The sequence below is a fragment of the Myotis nattereri genome, assembly GCF_964212035.1.
Source record: "Myotis nattereri genome assembly, chromosome: 8".
Taxonomy (NCBI): Eukaryota; Metazoa; Chordata; class Mammalia; order Chiroptera; family Vespertilionidae; genus Myotis; species Myotis nattereri.
In genome coordinates, this window is record NC_138083.1 from 77,203,867 (window position 1) to 77,224,780 (window position 20,914).

Here is a 20,914-nt window from a genome sequence, read left to right on the forward strand (position 1 = left end):
AGGGTCAGTTTGCATATTACCCTTTTATTATATAGGATAGAGGCTGAGTGCATGGGTGGGGGCCAACTGGTTTGCCCTGAAGGGTGTCCCAGATCAGGGTGGGGGTCCTGCTTGGGTGCCTGGCCAGCCTGGGTGAGGGGCTGATGGGTGTTTGCAGGCTGGTCACACCCCCTTCAGGGTGGGGGTCCCCCACTGGGGTGCCTGGCCAGTCTGCGTGAGGGGCTGATGGCTGTTTGCAGGCTGGTCACACCCCCTTTAGGGTGGTGGGTCCCCACTGGGGTGCCTGGCCAGCCTGGATGAGGGTCTGATGGCTGTTTTCAGGCTGGCCACACCCCCTTTAGGGTGGGGGTTCCCCACTGGGGTGTCTGGCAAGTCTGGGTGAAGGGCTACGGGCCATTTTCAGGCTGGCCAAGCCCACCCGGTGATGGAAGCCCCCAGTCTCTCTTTATTTTCTTTTTTATTTTTTTAATTCTGGGATTTATTTACCTTCTATAATTGAAACTTTGTTGCTTTGAGAAGAGCTCAGAGCTGGCCAGGGAAGGTGGGAGGGAAGCCTCCTGCTCACTCCAGCTCCGTGGCCACGGCCGGCTGAAAGCAGGTATCTGGGTTTTATTTACCTTCTATAATTGAAACTTTGTTGCTTTGAGTGGAGTTCAGAGCCAGCTGCGGCAGGCAGAAAGCTGGCTTCCTCCATCATTGGGGCAACCAAGCCTCCTGCTTGCTCCAGCTCCGTGGCTGCCGGCCACCATGTTGGTTGGTTTAATTTGCATATAGTCGCTCTGATCGCCTGGTGGGCGTGGCTTAAGGTGTAGCAAAGGTATGGTCAATTTGCATGCTTGTCTTTTATTAGTGTAGATACTCTTTATCTGAAATTCATATTTAACTGGGTGCTCTATATTTTATCTGGCATCTCTCTGGTACAGAAGACATCTTTGCAATCTCCCTGTGGCATGAAGATCATGGTATGAGAGTGGATATGTGAGCATGCTCAGGGCACAGTGAACAAAATAAGGTGTGCTTAGCTTAGCGGTTTGATCTCTTTTAAACAACCTCTGTTTTGAGGTTTGAGTGTGTGCATCAGACCACATACTTAGTGTTCTTTCTGTAACAGGTTGTCACAGAAAAGTGGGAATACCCCATTTAAGCTTATGCAAAAGTAGCATTTCTTTCAAAATATTATTTGATGTATAGACTTCTTGGTCTTCCTTATGTCTTTCTCTCTCCTTACTTTTTGCTCTTGCTCTATCTCTTTTTCAAGTTCTCTAAGGCCCTGTTTTATATGCGAGCAGAACATAGAATTGAAGCAAAAGCTGGGTTTAAAAAATAGTCATTTCTATTTTATTCCAGCGTGTGTCTTATGAATTATTTATATCTGCCACAATATTTTAAGAATTCTCTCTTCCCCAAATTGTTTGTAAACACCCCTTTCAGAGCTTTAGCTTGACCCCAGGCACTCTGGAAGATGAGTCATCTGAACTCTGTCTAGCTTGTTTGCAGGGAATTCTCCTCCTATTCACAAATCTATCCCTCTAGCCTGGGAGTTCTAGAGAGGATATGCAAACGTGTTGCCAGCCCCTTGAAAGCCCTATAGAAAACAAGGGATTATTGGGGGCTCTTACACTGAGAAATGGAGCAGGCTTTGCTTACTGAAGGACAAGGACACTTTGCGGCACATGCTGAAATGCAAGGAGGCATATTCAGCTGCTGTTCCCGTTGGAGGTGGCTGGAGTGTTCCCACCCTCCCCGCTGTGCAAGGCACAAAATGTCATGTAGACATCATCAAGAATGAGACCTTGGCGTATCAGTCATCTCTGCCTCTCCTGAGTCTGTTCTGTGTATTGTGTGCATCGGGTATCTCTCCTATCAATTCAGCTGGGCCTTTCTTTTGTAAAAGCAACTTTCTTTTCTCTGAGTTATTGCTCGCCTAGAATTTTCATAATAAGTTTGAATCAAAATGAACAATCTGCAAAGAATATAGAATGACAATGCATTGTACCTTCTCATCTTTGAGTTGCACACATAATGAGGAGTGAGTGAGTGATAACATAGTCTGCACAGCGCTAGGGCACTCCGCTTTGTGACAGAGCTATACAAAGGCGTCCCTCAGAACTTGTGAAGCAGGAGGCCATTGAGAGTTGTGAACACTTTGTATTGTTCAGTACCATTGCTATTCTGGAAAGTTTATAGTGGGGTGACCATAAGTCTTGCCTATAGCACATCACAGATAAACAGGAGATAATAGAAACATCTTCCTCCCTTCATCTTTCTAGCTGGCCACAAAGAAAAAATCTGCTATTTTTATTGCCTCTTGGTATGGACCTAATGAAGTATACTTTAACAAAGTTGAAAGTGCTTTAGATGGGAATAGCAATTTTTTATCAAATGAATACCTACCTTTAATTCATTATCTGGCATGCAGTAAGCATTGATGGCCAAGAACTTAATGAAGGAAAAATGGGTATAATTCTGAAGATTGGTCAAGAGAGCCATTGCATTGCTAAAAATGATGGAGCTAGTGCCTGATAATGGTATAGGCACAAAATGAACATTTGTTGAGTGCACGAACCAGAGAGAAAAGTGGGAAACTCTGAAGATAAACCCCTCCTACTTTATGATTTTGCCAATACCAAGCTCATATTAAATCACAAATACTTTTAGCTGAAGATGTCTTACAGCATCTGTAACTTCTGCCTTCTTGACATTTGTATTCCCCTATCCCTTTCCAGAGCTTTCATTATTTCTTATCTGGATGTCTTGATAATTTCTTAGAAATGTTCCTGACTCAAGTTCTTCCCCTTTTCAAAGTACCCACTCTGAAGCTGACCGTCACAAAGCATAACTATTTAAATTTCCCATAAATGGCAATGACTCTTTATTACCCACAGGATATAGTCCAGCCTCTTTAGGATAGTCTTTAATGCCCTGTAAACATTTGACCCAAACTACTCTATAATACTAACCACACATTTTGTCCACACCTTGCTTCTAACACACAATTTAACTTAACCAGTCTGTTCTTTCATGCCCAAATATGCCTTTCCATCCTTGTTTAAAATCTTAAATTTTTTTTAAAAAGAATTTCATCTCTGACTCATCTCTCCTTTTCATTAGGTCTTCTCTGCTTCCAGTTCCCAGCACCTTGTGATCACTCTCCCTTAGAACCCCTGGAGTATTTATAATTACAATCACTGCTGATGTGGCACGTTTAACACCTTACCTTCCACTGCCATGTATCTCTAAGATCCTGAATTATGGTGGCCCAACTAGATGGTAAACACCTGCTCTGGGGACTCTGCTTCGTAGCCCTTTTTTAAAAAACTTCAGCCCTCAGCATAATTTTGTTCATTTATTAGGGTCCCAAGAAAATGCTTTTCTTCCCTCGCCCCCTTACATCTCATGATTCTGTAAGACATTCACAGAGACATCATTACAAACGCATGGCCCACTGGTGGCAAGGAAATGATTTCATCTTTGCATGTGCTGACAGGTGGTCAGCTCTCTGGACCGGCCACATCTGTTGCCCACTGATAGTCAAGGATGCCATTTCTTGTGCCTGCCTGAGCTGTAGGCACGTGGAAGAAGAGATACCAGCCTGAGACTCCATGTGCCGAATCACTGCTTGTGTGTTTCAGTGAGCAACAGGGCTCAGCAGGGGGATTTTGCTCCCAACTGAAAGGTTGACAGCAAAAGAAATCCTCCATGCTTGTGCATGCAATGCAGACCAGTGACACCTCGGTCTAGGTATTTATTTTCCCCTTGGAAGCCACTGTGGTTAGATTGAATAATGTAGGAGCATCTCTGTGGTCTCCATACTGATGGGAAAGTATGCTGCTGTCTGTGTTCTGTAACAGAAAATAAGAAAAGAGTGGAGGACAGATATGAATAAAAACACTGGATTTTTAAAATGTTTGGTTAGTTTCGTTTTAGACTTTTACATGGATTACATGATTTTATTATGGTGCTGAGACACTATATGTGTAGAAATGTATGCCAGACAGTGGGGATGGGAAAGATTAAGTGGAAAAGGTGTTTACTATTTTTCTAAAAAAAATTTGTTAATACAAATACAGAAATATGAGGCATATTTTACAGAGAACTGGATTCAGAGCCTAGAGATCTATGCATGAAGAGTAAATCAACTTCTGACTTGAACTTACTGGGAGGCCTTGGAAAGACCATTGACCTTCCATGAACCTCAGTTTTAAGACAGACATAATATTAACCTTCTTGACAAACACGTAGGAGTGATACAAATATTATTTGATAGGATAGTTTGTGAAGTATTAAATATAATGGGAAAATAAGATGTTGTATTTGCTGCTATTGCAATATGTACTGAGGGCAATATGTACTAGGGTTGCCCAAGCTGAGAAGTGTTATTAAGGAAAGGCTTTTTAGAATCAACAATGTTTAGGAAGAATTTCTGAAGATGCAAATGAAGAGATGGAAGAAAAACATTTTAAACTGTAATGTATATCACAAAATTGTCCTGAAATGGTACGTTTCACCAAGGTTATGGTGGTGAATATTAGGTATCAAAAAAAAAATCAACGTATATCTTTCCTTGGGCTTAGTTTAGTGTTCTGTGCTAAGGATATGCTGATGATGAATCAAGCATTTTTTGGCCTCAAGGAATTTACAAAGAAAAGGAAATCATTGCACTAAATGAGACAGTTGATCTAAATTTGACCAGAGGGTTGAAAACTTGAGGGTGTGCACATTTTAACTTCCATTTTTTCCCTACTGCTAATCAGATATCTCTACTTCCTTTTTTAAAATATATTTTTATTGATTTCAGAGAGGAAGGGAGAGGGAGGGAGAGATAGAAATATCAATGATGAGAGATAATCATTGATCAGCTGCCTCCTGAATGCCCCCAACTGGGGATCCAGCCAGCAACCCAGGTAAGTGCCCTTGACCAGAATCTAACCTGGGACCCCCAGCCCATAGGCCAATGCGCTATAAACTGAGCCAAACCAGCTAGGGCTCTACTTCCTTTTTAACATCACTTAGCATTTACTTAAATTCCAGCTGTATTTTTCTCACTCTTCTTCTTCTTCTTCTTCTTCTTCTTCTTCTTCTTCTTCTTCTTCTTCTTCTTCTTCTTCTTCTTCTTCGTCCTCTTCTTTTTTTCTTCTTTTTTTTCCGTGGGTCTCTCTACAAAGATTGTCTAGTCACTGTGAATTATTCTGATTGATAAATGAACACTATAAGAAACCTTCTTCAGAACCTGAAATGTGAAACATATCTTTCAATGTTATAAAATATGCTAATGAATATTAATTATTGTGAGACTTTGGATTATGCCAAAAAGTGAATTGTGGCATTATGGTGTAGACAGGGGAAGATCAAGATCTAAAATAAATGTGTCACAGAATTAAAGGAGACTCTTCCAAAATAGGATGTTCTATAGTCAGCACCTGCAAGGTCTGTTAGCAGGCACAGGCATGTCCGAACAGGTCAGCGGAGCACCATAATGGGCAGTCTGACAGAGTTCTCTCAGCAGGCTGGTAGAATGGATATAGCCTGGTCCATCATTAGGAAGCTCCATTAGGCAAGGCAATGCTCAACAGCTAGAAGGACCAATGTGCCAAGCAGGTGACCTGGCCCCAAGCCAGGAGACAAGGTAGAGTGAATTATTTGTCACTCCGGTTCATCTCATTCTGTACCTTTGCTTACACTATTTTCTCTACCTGCCACACTGTTGCTCACCTTCCATGACTGCCCTTCCCAACTCATTGTCCAAGGAACCTCTCAGAACATATGCTAGACTGTGCCAATTCTGTGTTAATTCTCTGATTTATAATCGCTATGTTTTGGTTATGTGCCATTGTCTCTTCTGTGGCCTCCTAGCATCTTTTAAACATGCCACTGTATATTGTCTTTTTTACTAGGCTGTTTCCCTCCTCTGCATCTCAGGACATAGCTCCGTGTCTAGCACCTGATGTTACTCAGTGTTTGAAGAATAAAATGTGATTAATAGGTGGAAAGGTAGATGGATAGATGAATAGATGGATAAAGGCCTGTCTAAAAGAACTGGAAAATAAAGTTGGACATAAGGACAAAATTAGAATTGGGATTTAAAGTGAAGTTCAATAATCACCAAGAACGTTGTTATTGTGAATTTCAAAATGTAGAAGGGTCTCAGTAACTTACTGTTTCCAGGTCAGGATTGGTCTAAAGGCACAGCCAAAAAAAAGTTAAGTGAGTTTTCAAGGTTTCAGAGCTGGTAGGTGGTAGAGAATTATTCACATACAGGTCATTCTGACTCTACATATCCATGCTTTCCATTTACCATGCCTTTAATTTCTCCCAGACAGAAGCAGTGTAGAATATCCATAATTATTAAGATCCCATATCTCAAGTTATACATCTTTGTAATGGATAATGCCAAGAAAAATCATTTTAAAGAATATTCCTATTTAAAAATATTTCATAAGCATAATATTAAAAATAAACTAAACAATCAAAATGCCCTGGAGTAAATGAATAAACTAATAAATGGAGAACATCCAGACAATGGAATGTTATTCAATGGCAAAATGGTGATAGGAGGTTTGGTCAAATTAATATAGTAGGACAGATGGGAGCCAAGTTTCTTACTATTGGAGAAGAGGTTATAATTATGGAAATGGAGAAAACATGTATGAATTCTAGTTATTAGGTGGGAGGCATCAGTGAAAATTAATGGAGATATGTGAGAGAGAGAGAGAGAGAGAGAGAGAGAGAGAGAGAGAGAGAGAATTCCCCATTCTGTCCAATGAAAAGGCCTGAGAAAAGTCATAATGCAGTAGCATTGAGAACAGCTAGTGCCAGTAACTTCTCTTCTAATTACTATTCTCCAGCAGAAAGAACCAGGGATCTTTGTAAAAATGGCTGATTTTAGGACTCGGGCAAGAGAAGTATAAAAGGATCCTGGACCAACTGCCAGTAAGAGATGTGCTCGGGGAATGATGGGGACAGCTAAAAAAGACACAGATGCTAGCTCCAGTGACATACAACTGGGCAATCTGGGGCAATTTGAGAATCAAAATATGTGATAGGAAAGGAGTGCAATCTCTTAAATAAAGTAGGTAACCATGAGTCCATATTAATATAAATTGACTAGAGGCCTGGTGCACGAAATCAGGCACGAGTGGGGTCCCTCCGCCTGGCTGGCGATCGGGGCCAATTGGGGTCAATGGCCAGGGAGGGATCACAGGAGGACCCGCGGGAGGGCACCAGGGTGTGTCTGACCCCATCTCACCCAGTCCCAATTGGCTGGACCCCAGCAGCAAGCTAACTTACTGGTTGGAGCATCTGCCCCCTGGTGGTCAATGCACATCATAGCAACCAGTCAGTCCACCACTTGGACACTTAGCATATTAGGCATAATATACATATATGTCATATATATATATACATATACATATACATATATATATATATATACATATACATATATATATGGCATATTATATATATATATATATATATATATATATATATATATATATATGGCATATTATATATATATATATTAGAGGCCTTTTGTGCGAAGAGATTCATGCAATAGGCCTTCCCTTCCCTTGGTTGCCGGCACCGGTTTGCCTCTGGCACCCGGGACCCAGACCTTTGCTCTGGCCGGGCTCCAACCAGAGCCGGCCACAGAGCTGTCAGGCTTCGCTCCACCGCTTGGAGCCTACGTATGCAAATTAACTGCCATCTTTGTTGGGTTAATTTGCGTACTCTCCTGATTGGCTGGTTAGTGTAGCGAAGATATGGTCAATTTACATGTTTATCTGTTATTAGGTAAGATATATATATATATATATATATATATATATATATATATATATATAATTAATAGAAAGTTTGCTGTGAGATAAGGTATTACCATAGTTCCAAAAACCTCACCTCAAAATACTTCTTATTTACAAAGAGAAAATAATACCTTCATAGTGAAGAAATATGGAAGACACTCTAATTATGGAGTCAATATGAATATCATCATTAATGGTACAGATTGCAAAGGTGTGCTACCTGATGGGAGGCAGCAAGAACACATCACTCTGTAATAGTCTCATCAATGATAAATAACTTGATGTCATCACAAGGAAACTTCAGATATCCTCTCATTGTGGAATCTGCCCTAGAGTCTTCAATGGTGCTGAATTCATAAATGTCAAAGCTAGAGTACCTATTTCTGATACAAATAGAATAAAGAGATATGAAAATTATTGCGATATGTGATTCTGAACTGGATAGTTTTGCTCTAAAGGACATTATTAGGTCAATTAAAAATTAAATGAGGTCTCAGTATGAAATAGCATTGTATCGGTGTTAATTCTCTGATTTTAATGGCTGTGTTTTGGTTATGTAGGAGAATTTTCTTGTAGGAAATATATACTAACATTCACAACTGATATAGCATCAGTTTGACAACTCATTTTAAAATGGTTTAGGAAAAAATTTATTTGTACTAAACTTTCAAATTCTGTAAGTTTTAAATTAATTATTTTTATATAAAAAGCAATTTTCCTTCCGTCTCAAAACCCAGACACATTTAAAACTGTGACAGGTGTGAGAAGTTTATGAGCCATTTTACTGGCTGTGGTCTCCATTTGTAAAAGTTTGCATTTTGATTTGGAACTTCCCATTAGTACCTGATATCTTAGGATCTTGAAAGAAAGTACATTTTACCATGCCTTTACACTCTAATAGTTAATCTAAAACTTAATAAAACCAAACAGAAATGAAAATCATTAAACATTTTAAAAGATTGTTTTAGGCTCAATCTTATTGGGCTTGCGCCTGGTGACTGTATGTTCAATTGTGAATTAATAGAACAAAGTAAAGACTGTACACAATACTGGGACTATAGCAGTGACTGAGTAAATTTGACAGTGGTCTCAAAATTTTATGGTAGTTTTCAACTCTCTCTGCTAACAGGCACCCTTAAGTATATAGACTTGTGTAACTTTGTCATTAAACTTTTCTAGGCTTTTTCACATATATAATAAAAATTGAAATGAAACCCTATTTCTAGAAAAATCAAACTCCATCTTCCCTAGCAGTAGTTACATTTCAGCCATTTGAGTAGCAAAACCAAAGAGAAACTGTTCCACTTGCTTTTGGCTATTTTTCTGTTCCAGAACCTCAATTCATGTGGTCATATCATGAAAGCATGTTTAGTACAACAAAATATCTCCTTGCTGCTTTTTTCCTAAGGATATATCTGTTATGTTTTTTGTACTAAGAATATTCATTTGATTAAATTAAAAAAACAAACTTTCCCAGTGACTCTTGCTGCTGAGTGGTAAAAATTGTGAGTCTTAGAATATAATGGCCAACTCTGTCAAGTCAATGGCATAGCCCCTGCCCCTCCAAATAGAAGCGAAATAACAGAATAAAATAGTTAAGAGAACTACTAAGGAGTGACATCTTCTAAGAGATGCCAAATATTTTATAAACTTCACAAATTCATAGATGTTAAATGAGCTTGGATAACTGAATCTTCGCCATTTGTATCAAATTCCCAAAAACAAACAAACAAAAGATTGTCTACTAATGGTCAGAAAATCCCCAGTGAAAACTTAAGGTTGTCATAGCTAGGGGAATAATTTAAAACCACAATGAGCTAACACTACATACCCCCTGGGTGCATTCAATTAAAACAGCAACCAAAACCAACAAAGACTGTACTTACATTTAATTTAATGACCTTTCTGCAAGTTCTCACCTGCCAGGCTCTGCTCCCTGCCACAGCAGAAAGAGAGTTTTCTAGTAAGATTAAGAGACAATTACTTGTGAGAGGAAGTCATTCTGCCTTAATAGGCAAAGACTTAATTCTTTGTCTGTCTCTGTTATTTGATATCAAATGGAAGAGTTGGACTGCTGATTTAGGGTCTCCTTGGGGTTCTGCCACTATTTTTCTTTTCCTGATCACAAGGGTTTGGGTAGATATGCCATTTAGAATTATGGTCAGTGATTAAGATGGAAAATGAGTATTCCACATAAGAATGAGTTTAATCAAGACATGCATTTACTTTTTCTCTCACATAACATTCAAGAAGTGTGAAATCCAAGGCTGGCATGGTGTGACTGTTCAACAACATCCTCAGTGGCCAGGCTCTTCCAGTCTATTGTGTGGCATTCCTATGGTGTGACCTTGTGGTCCAATATGGTAGCTTGAACGCCTGGAATCATGCCTTTATTTTGTCTAGCAGCATAAAGGCAGATAATAGAGAAGAAGGAGCAGTGGGCCACCATGGTCCTCTTTTCAGCTATGCATATGGCCATGTCCTGAACACACAAGTAGGGGCTGCACAACTATGGGGGAAGTAGGGATGATAGTTAGCAATTGGGGGAACCATTAGCAGTTACTGCTTAAAGGCAACAGGTGTCTCGTGTTCTTGGCAAGTATGCTTGAGTGTGCTGATCTCAAGTTAATGTTGCCTAATTTGGGGGGGATGTGAGAAATGAATCATCTTATTAAATATAAGCCTTGAATTCCAAAGCAGCCATCTTCCAAAGAGACCAGTGTTGGGGATGATATTGTGATTCACTTTCCCGGACTGTCCTTGTGTATTCAACTGCTGCCTCCAGAAACCAGATTGGAGGAATGGTGCTTAAAACAGTAGGATATAGGCATTTCTGGGTCCAAAGTAATAATCTCATTAGAACAACCATAAAACCTATACTCTAATTTCTAGTATGTGCTACACAGCTGGAGACCCAACTGATCACTAAATCAGGGTTCAATGTTTGGGCTTTCAGGTTTTCATTTAGACTCATAAGACTTCCATATATTCAACATCAATCAACTGATAAACTATAAATACAAAATGTTGCTCTAGATTTCAGAATTTTCTTTTGAATAAAAGGATGATTAGTCTCATTAGAAAAATGTATAATTTTTGTATATAAAAATTATAGAATATATAGGTTCAAAGAGGTCCTTGCCAAAGGAGGAGACACTTGAAAATTATATAAACACATGTGACTATCAGCTGAGACATCTGGAAGGAAACAGCCCGAGAGTTCCTTTGCCCAGAAATCTTGTGTGGTTTGGACATGCAGAATGGGCAGTGAAGTCTCACAGTTGCCTTCCTGCTTGAAATGGGTCATGTTTTGAAATCTTTCTGGTGTATTCTAGCACAGATGGGAAATTATAGAAACTGAGAATAGCATAAAAGACATCACAGTGCCCAAACTAATATATTATGATATTGGCAGAAGAGTTTATGCATTATTTTATTGTTTATTTCAATCTAGTTAAATTTAATTGTATTTCACAAATTGTATTCCTCCTCTCCCAATTCTTGCTTTATTTGGGAAAACTATCAAAATTTTAAACTCGTAGCTTTTACCATCTGATGAAACCTTAGAGGCTTTCAAGCCCTAATTATTCATTTTATAAATGCTCTTTGCCTTAAATTTTGTAAATGGAATTAACTTGCTATCCCAATCTCAAGATAGCAAGTTTGTAAAGGAAGCAGCTAGGACAGAGCTTGGAATTTGAGGTTTCTCCATATTAATCATGTATAAGATTGAAAGAATTATCTAAATAAGGCCCAATGTATCCATGAGAAAGTTGCAGAGAGGGTTCAAATCACCTTATGTCTGATTTGAACTGCTTTGCTTCCTATTCTCCCTATCTTCTGGTTAATGCAATTCCATGTCCTTTCCCTACCATTCCATTTTTAAACATATTTTTATTGATTTTAGAAAGGAAGGGAGTGGGAGAGAGAGCTAGAAACATCAATGATGAAAGAGAATCATTGACTAGCTGCCTCCTGCAAGCCCCACCTAGGGTTTGAGCTGGTAACCTGGTCATGTGCCCCAACCAGGAATCAAACCATGACCTCCTGGCTCATAGGTTGACAATAACTGAGCCACACTGGCCAGACATACCATTCAATTTTGAAGTACCTTTAATCAGTCAGTTTAGCTTTCAAAATATTGTGCCCAGGACTGAACACAGTGTCCTGGGCCTGGTTAGGCCCAAAAAGAAAAGACTGGCCCTGTGCTTGCTTCCTTTTGAATAAAATATGAAGCCTCCCCTTTTACCTCCAATCATTATATTGCATGAGCTATCTCAACTCATCTCCAATGAATGAACAACTCTGCAAAGACTCAAGTCTGCTTGAAATGACCTCTTGTGTGTGCGGTGATTCCCAAGGCCCAGAGTGACAGTGGTTAGAGGATTTTAAAATGGATTTTTAATCTAAAAGAGCTTGGGGAATGTCATAGAGGTCATATTTGTTGGGGAAGAGTGTTTCCTGGCTGGTCTGTTTTTCATGTTTTATGGATTTGTTTCAGCAGCAAAAGAGGAGCTTGTCACCTTTGATCGAAAATTTAACAATATAAGACAAAACCTTCCAGAGTCATTCTCACGTTTAGTCTAGCCCAGAACTTGTTTATGAATTGATATGATCAGTGTTTGCAGCTTTGTCCTCCCAGATATCAACATAAAGTGATTAGGGCCAAAACTTCCAAAGGTACATCTTCCATTATCAACCCAGAGAGTGGTCACCATGACTGAAATTGTGTAAATCTTTCTAGAAACTAAGTGCATTTTCCTTTGCCTCTGCCTCCTCAGGGTACAAGTTTGGTGTCTGCTGAGTTTTTTAACATTGCTCTTTCTCTGATTTAACAAAAATCTACTTCTTTCACATTTCAACATGTTCCTCTGAGACCTTGAATTGGAGATTTGTTGAGTAAACCTGTGCTTAATCTTGTGTTCCTTTCCTGATATTTTTAAAGATTTGTTTTGATTGATTTTAAAGAGATGGAAACATTAATCAGCTGCCTCCTGCACACCCCCTACTGGGGATTGAGCCTGAAACCTGGGCATGTGCCCTGATCCAGGTTTGAATTGGTGACCTCTCTTAGTTCATGGGTTGACACTCAACCACTGTGCCAAACGAGCAGGGCCCTTTCCTGATATTTTGGTTTTAATTTTAGATTCTATTTCTTTTTGGTCCCTCTCTGTCATCCCTATTTCATTCTTTCTAAAGGGCACTGCATTGATTATAGGATCAAACACACCAGTTTTAACCCAGCCTGCAGACATTCACCCACTTGAAGATTAAAGAATTCCTGGGCATCAGTGGCCTTGTGTTGCACAAGCTCTCCAGGCCACCAGGGGCGGGCATTTACTGGTAGTCTCTGCTTCCTGACTCAGGACCATGGAGAGCCCTCAATCTCTCTGAGCCTTCTGTCCAATTGGTTAAATGAAATTGGAGTCAGACTCACTTACAGGCTTGACAACTTCCTCACCTATGACCAAATATTATCTGTGATATTAAAAAAGTTTCTTTATGGCAACAGGTCAAAGATAATTTGAAAAATAAAATTCTTCGACAGTGTTCTTCTTTGTTCTCTCGGTTATTTGCAACCTCTGGACTTGTGAATGAGTCAGATAGATCTATTGTCTTGTTTTGTAATAAGAATACTCTGAGGTCATCCCCTCTCATATGCTTTTTCCCCACCTCCATGCCTCAGGCACACTTAATGTGCTCTCCTATGGGGCATTGCTCGTCTTTCTCCATATTATCATTTCTGGGGTGGAAGTCATGTTTCAGAGTTTCAAAGGGGATGCATTTTGAAAGATCTTTTCCACCAATCCCTAACACCAGAAGTTCTGATATTCCAATGGGTACATGTCTACTCTCCCCTCAACTGTCCATTGGTCTCAGCAAAGAATTACTGCCCCTTAAAAACCATAAAATACTAACATATAAGGAAGTATTAGAAAACCTATGTCTTTTGCACTTTTCATCCTCTGGGAGCTTATATTCTTTTTGTATATTGCTGTGATGAAATAAGAAATGGTTTTAAATGATATGATTTATAATCCCTTAGCGATTTTTAATGTTGCTTATGAACTTGAGGCTTTGTTATAAATAGACCCTTTTTATTCATGTAAAAGTTTAAAAAGACTTTCAGAAGGTCAAGAAATAAAATGGCCCCATTTCTGTGTAAGCAGTAATGAACATGGACTCAGGTTTGATTTGATCATCATTAGGGAGAGTTTCCTGAAGAATGTCTATTTCTGTACTTATTTGTACACTCTTGTTCTTGCCTTAGCTAACACAAGATTTCAGACTTCATCTCTAGAAGGAAAGGATTGTTACATTGCAAATTACCTTAGTTAACTTAATTTTCACAAGTGATTGGGCTGAGCCTCCAATGGCCTCACCGAGGTCAAATAGCACTGAAACCAGGTCTCTTTCCTCCAGATTCCTAGGCCTCAATTCTGTACCACTACCTTCCTGCCCTGGAGAAAGTGGCCTGGGGAGGGAACAGGAGTAGCACTTTCATTGTGACGTCAGATAATACCCTGCTTTTAGGCTTCAGATAATACTCTCTAAAGGAAGGTAGGGCAAGTAAGCAAAGAGTTATCTCTGTATTTCAGAAGCTTATAAAATGTTTGGGGTCAAGTATAGTTATAAAAGTGGATTAACATTTGGACACTTTCTTATGCAAACCTTTCCTGTTTTTGTAGCCCTTGCCTGCTGACAGTGGCAGAAAAGATGGGTTTTGCTTTGTGGTGGTGTTGTTACAGCCAGCAAAAGGTCTTATGCCTCAAAAGTGCATAGACTAGATCTGCGCTTGGCATTTTTCACTGCCAGCAAAACAGCAAATTGTGCTTGGGAGATGTCACTGAAAGAGAAAAGGTACAATGGGTTTCATTTTTTCCATCAAAATTTCTTGGAAATGAAAGACGGGTTCTCAGAGGCAGAAACTGTTTTGTATAGCTGTGAGGCTGCTTTGTGTAAAGTCACACAAAACATCTGGCTTGGTACTTTTTGGACCTGTGGTCATTTCTTTTGAAGCCCCTTTGCTTTTCAGTCATTGCTCCCTAACCCCAACCTACCTCATTCCACACTGAACAAGTTTACAACAGAGTGGTGGTGGTGGTGGGGGGGGTGATGAAGGATGGTGCACAGGCACAATGAAGAATGTAGTTCTCATCCAGAGAACAGCAGGAAGAAGGGGGGATCAGAGGTAGTGACTGAAGAGGTCACACACACCTCCAGTCAGAGCAGGCAGATGGATGTCAATAGGCAGCAGCAGCACTCTGTGGGGATGAGGCTGAGGGTGATTTCAACTCATGTGCTTTATGCTAGAGAACAGACAGGACTGAGTGCCTGGTGCAAGCAGGGGTGGGTCTGTGTATGGGACAAAATGAAATGATGCAAAATCAAATGCTCACATCAATGGGACTTGTCACCTAGAACACAAGGTGTTCTTTCCATTAGATTGTTTTCATACATTTAAATGTCATTTCATGCATAAGAAAATGACTTTGCTAAAGGGTTTTTAAATATTTTCTTTAGTAGGTTGTATTAAGTGCGTTGTATTACACAATGAGATGGACAATTGTTTATAATCATTATGTAGGCACAATTGAATGGGAACAAACAAAAACTTATTAAAAATACACATGTCTAAGCAATTTTTATATAAAGGAATAATACCATTTCTTTTTTGGATTACCTCACAATTATAATATCAGGGTAATTAGAGGGATTTATTATAAAATGAGAATAGAATACTAAAGGAGACACAGCCAAGGAAAATTAAAATAAATAACAGATAGTTTATAGAACTTGTAGTCCATGCACTACAGTATTGACATAATTTGGGAACTTGTTAGAACCTTTTCCCACCACTCCACGGACTCCCTGAATAGGAATCTGCATTTTAACAAGATCCCAAATGATTCATATGCACATTTAAGCATGAGAAGCACTTGTTTAAATGATCAAATGAATCAAAGAAATGCTGAAGTGATGAAGTTACTTTGTCTTTTTTAATAAGATAATTTTATCATGCCTCAATTCTAGCTGAATGATGTCCCTGAAGTCAGTGAGCTGTGCACAGATGCTGTGTAAATAAAGGACAGACAACTCCATTGGGAGCTGATGTGATGATGACTTGGGGTAGGAATTGTCTGGAAAGCTGTTCATATCATGGTAAACAATCACAGCATCAAATAAGTGGATTGTGGATAGGTGACTAGTAGTACTAAACAAATCACTAAAATGGAGCAGCCCCAAACTGCATGGGTTCAGTTGTTGAAGAATGGATAATTCAGGGGGATCATGGAATTAACGTGAGGTTTAGAGTGGATGAAGTCAGTCTAACTCACTCTTCACATCTTTGAAATGAAGAAAGGACTTGCTTCAGAAGATGGCAAATAGAGCCAAAATCATCCCACAATTGCCTAATTAACTAACTATGAAATCTTTCTGTATGTTTATGAGATAAGAATAAACAATGTTGCGTTCACCTCAACAAGTAATATTGTTCAGCTTTGAGATTCAACGTTGAGTCTAATGTGGTGGAAAATTAGTATGGAGAGCCAAATTGCTTCTTCCAGAACTAGAATTTTGAGGTAGAACTTATTACATTAGGCATTTACACATAAAGCCTGGGTAAATCTCAGGGTTGACACAAATAAAACAAAACAAACACACACACACACACACACACACACACACACACACACACACACACACACCAAAACCAAATAACAGAATGGAAGGTGGTGGGGAACCCAAGAGTAGAGAGGAATGAAGGACTCTTCCTGGAATTGGGACATAGAGGTTAGTGAGGCCAAGAGTGAACTGGGAGAGGATAGGGAGATTGATAGAAGCATGGGATTAACACTTATAGCAACTTTTTTTCTGAGACTGGCATGAAGATAGCCTTAGGAAGGGCTCTATATTAAAAACAGGATAGCTAAATATATCGGAAGGGTAGCAGTGTTGTTCTGGGGTGTTGTTCTGGAGAGGGTGGGACAGTAGAGATGGAGAGGGATGGAAGGAGAGAGGAAGTGGAGAGAGGAAAAAATATATAGAATCTGTTTTCCAAAGCTCAGTCCTTTTTGATACTAGAGAATAGGGAGAATATGTAAGAAATCTTTGTGAACCCACCATTAATGTTGAAAGTAGTGGAGTACTCAGTCTCAGCTATGATGTCTGGTGGTGGGCTTCTTAGAAGGACCTGAAGGAGGAAGCCAGGCCCCAGAGGATAAGCAAAAAGAGACAATTGTATGGATGAGCCAGCTGCCCCATACATAAGCAATTACCAGGTGCTATCCATGCAGAAAGACAAGAACCAACCAGTGCAGCAGTGAACAGAGGTGAATGACCCTCTCCTTAAAACACCTTTCCTGTTGGAGGAAAGGTAATGAGGAAGTAGATAAAGTTTGCTTGAACAGAAAGTGAAAATTTCCACCATTTGCATGGATGAGGCTCAAAAGCAAAGTTAATTTTGATTATAGAGATAAATAAATGTTAATTTTCGTACCAGTGACTTTTGTTTTTGTAAATATTGAGCCTGATGCCGAAACCGGTTTGGCTCAGTGGATAGAGTGTCAGCCTGCGGACTGAAGGGTCCCAGGTTCGATTCTGGTCAAGGGCATGTACCTGGGTTGCGGGTATATCCCCAGTGGGAGATGTGCAGGAGGCAGCTGATCGATGTTTCTCTCTCATCGATGTTTCTAACTCTCTATCTCTCTCCCTTTGTCTCTGTAAAAAATCAATAAAATATATTTAAAAAAATATTGAGCCTGATACAAACGTATATTCAGGATAAAACTTTTACTAAAACCCTTTATTAGCATGAGTTCTCCAGAAAAACAGAACCAATAGGATGAGTCAATAGAATATGTATGTGTGTATATATATATATATATATATATATATATATATATATAGAGAGAGAGAGAGAGAGAGAGAGAGAGAGAGAGAGAGAGAACTGGGGGGAGAGAGAGAGGTAGATTGAGAGTTATTTTATGGAGGCCTACAAAGTCCACTATCTCCTCTGCAGTCTGGAAAACCAGGAATTCCAATGGTGTAATTCATTCAGTCCCAAGACTTGAGAACCAGAGCTCCAATGTCTCCGGGCAGTAAAAATTAGATATCCCAGCTAAAGTAATGAGAATTTGCCCTTCCTCTGCCTTTTTGTTTTGTTTGGGATGATACCTGCCCACATTGGTGAGGGCAGATCTCTTTACTCAGCCTGCTGAATGAAATGCTAATCTCTTCAAGAAATAACCTCACAGACACACCCAGAAATAATGTTTTATCAGCCATCTGGCCATCCCTTAGCCCAGTCAAGTTAACTCACAGAATTAACCCTTACAGACCCCCTAAAGACCATGTAGTCCTTTGATTTCCAAGCTGTGTTCTGCCATCTGTAGTTCCATGGGATGAGTACCATGAACAGAGGAGTAAGTCAAGCAGGTGAGATGCTCCCCAATCTTTCTTCCTCCTGATCACTCAATAACCTCACCTATAATGCTGGAAATCCTCTAATCTTCTCTAACTACTACCTTGTTTAAAGTTTAGGAGTCAGTGGCTCATGCTCAGCATTACCTTAGTGCTGGAGGGTATCTGAGAGCTATGTTTTTCTCCATTCAGCCAGGGCTCTCTTCACTTCACTCTTCTGTCTGCTGGAGTTGGCACCCACTGGAATTGCCTAGGACAGCACTGCTGGTGAGAACTCTTATTGAGGGTCTTACTTCCTCATGTAGACAACTCTAAATGTTTCTATCTGTGTTTCTTATTCTGATCATGTCCTCTGACCTGCACTGCCAACACTCTGTGGGAATCGCTGCTGGGTTGCTTTCTTCAGCTCAGGATCTAAATTCTGATTGTCTCAGGAAATAAGCTGATTTGGAAATTAACCTATTCTGTACCGGTCAGGATCTCCACCTCACAAAAAGAACCCAGTGACAATTCACTGGGAAGAGAATATGTCAAAAGAATTTAAATTTCTTTTAGTGACCATGATGCATCGATCATACTTTGCTCCTTAAGACCTTAAGTCTCTATAGGGCCACCTGCAAAGACAATAGGTCTGCATTCCTTGGACACTAGAATGAACTTAGAAGTTAAAGCACAACTTGTAAAGAAATAAAAGGGGGATGTGCAGGGAATGAGTAAAAGAGAGAGCAAGATGAAGTTGAAGTCATGGGAATTAATTTCACAGGAAGGTTGTTATTGCCCCCTTTAGCAGCTAAAATTCGCATACAGGCACATCTTAAGTAATGTGTTGAGCTGTCCAAGAGATAATTTGAATCCTGTCAAGGCAAACAAGAATATGCTCACAAATTCAAGAGCAATATATGTGCAATTTGCACAACATCAATTTCTTTGGTTGTTTTTGGATGGAGCCATCACCATCAATTAAGTTAGTGACTCTTTGATTCAAATTACTTTTTGACATGTAGTCAACTAAATGGCTCGAACCAGCATTATTTTCTGCAGGGTTCCCTAGGCAGCCATATAGTAAATGTAAACAGGTGGGAAGACAGGCATGGTGTGGCCGAAGCAGCCTCCTGCCCCGCAGCAGAGAGAACAGCTTGGAGAAATATGGAGGCATCATTAGATGGCCTGGATAAGGCGTCTGAAAGGAGAGATTTGCATATTTATTACATTTCACTACTCATTCAGGATTTCTCTATTTGAGGTTGTCTCTTACCTCCACTTTGGACTGTTATAATAAGGTATCAGAGGTTAGACAAGGGTAAGGCTGTCTCATGGACCGTAGGACAGCATGTCCTGGCATGGAGATGAATTTGATTAAGAGTGGTGATAGCAAAAAGTGATATTATGGAGAATGTCACTGAAACATGTTTTTAGTGGCATGGAAGTTAGAGTATTCTTTCAGAGGATAAAGATATTTGATGTTCCATAAAGAAATGCACAGAATGGGATATTACTTCTAGCATAATTTTCCATATCATGATCAACATCAGCACCATAATCAAGGCCAATGTTATCCATATTCAGGATAAACCTGGTTGAGGATTCTAAAATATATAGCAAATTCTTAGATAATAGAAATTAGTCCCATATTAAGCTATTCCCATTGAGACTAAGGGCAGAGACTCCTTTTCTTTTGTTCATAGCACTGAACCCAGAGCCTGTAACATATCTGGCACATGGTAGATGAAGAAATATTCAACGAAACATAACTCGTTGGATAAGTGTATGAAAGAACCAAAGAATGAATTAACTTTATCTATGATCAGCACATAGAAAACCTAATTTCTGGTCATGGCTCTGGATTAACTGGCAGTATGACCTTTGAAATTACTTCAGTTCTTTAGGGCTCTGTCATATCTATAATAATAAAAGTGTATTATGCTAATTAGACTGGACAGCCAAATGACCTTCCAGACGTCATTCCGGACAAAGGAGCTGCTACGGGGACTGAGGCAGAGGTGGTTAGGGGCAATCAGGCAGGCAGACGAGCAGTTAGGGGTGGTCAGGCAGGCAGGCAAGTGGTTAGGAGTGATCAGGCAGGCAGGTGAATGGTTAGGGGTGATCAGGCAGAGGCAGTTAGGGGCAATCAGGCAGGCAGGCAAGTGGTTTGGGGTGAACAGGCAGGCAGGCGAGCGGTTAGGGGTGATCAGGCAGGCAGGCAGAGGTGGTTAGGGGCTATCAGGCAGGCAGGTAGGTAAGTGTTTAGGAGTCAGCAGTCCCGGATTGTGAGAGGGTAGAGGCTGGGCTGAGGGACTTCTTCCCTCCATGCATGAATTTTGTGTACTGGGCCTTTAGTCTCTCTATAAAATGGGATGATAACATGAACCTTGACCACCATGGGCCCCTGAGAAGATAGCATGATAAAAATCCTTGTGAAAATAGCTTGACAGTCTGGGAACACTGAACAAAGTAAATTGCTGTTTTTGTTTTATCATCACTTTCCACAGACATTGGTTCTTAAATAAGAACATTTCTAAAGGGAAGAAGCAGCACAAATCCCTTGGCTGCCTACACCACAGTCCAATTTGATATTTCTTATGCACAAGATAAAATGCTTCATGCTAAGATATACAATTCCAATACCTTTGTGTTTACTGGTTTATAAAATTCAGGAGCATAAAATCCCAAGTTTCCCTGGGTTTTTG